The following is a 288-nucleotide window of genomic DNA, read 5'->3' as shown; positions in this document are numbered from 1 at the left end:
CAGTGTGTACTTCTGTCTTTTCATAATTTAATTTTCTGTTAATTTCAGGAGTGCCTTATGAGGTTTATTTCCTTGTAAGTACAAGAGAGAGCCTGAAACATGAAATTGTAAATTGCAGCTCAGTTTGCATTATCCAGCTCTTTGAAAAATGTGCCATGCACAACAGAATCACTAGCATAAGCACTATGGTAGAGCCACTAATTCTTCTGATTTTTTTAACTACTTGGTTGACATGTGTTCTGAACTACATTAGTTCTTTTAACGGTGGTAAAATTCCTAGTCTCTGGT

The sequence above is a fragment of the Erithacus rubecula genome, assembly GCF_903797595.1.
Source record: "Erithacus rubecula genome assembly, chromosome: 4".
Classification (NCBI taxonomy): domain Eukaryota; kingdom Metazoa; phylum Chordata; class Aves; order Passeriformes; family Muscicapidae; genus Erithacus; species Erithacus rubecula.
This window is presented reverse-complemented; position numbering follows the sequence as displayed.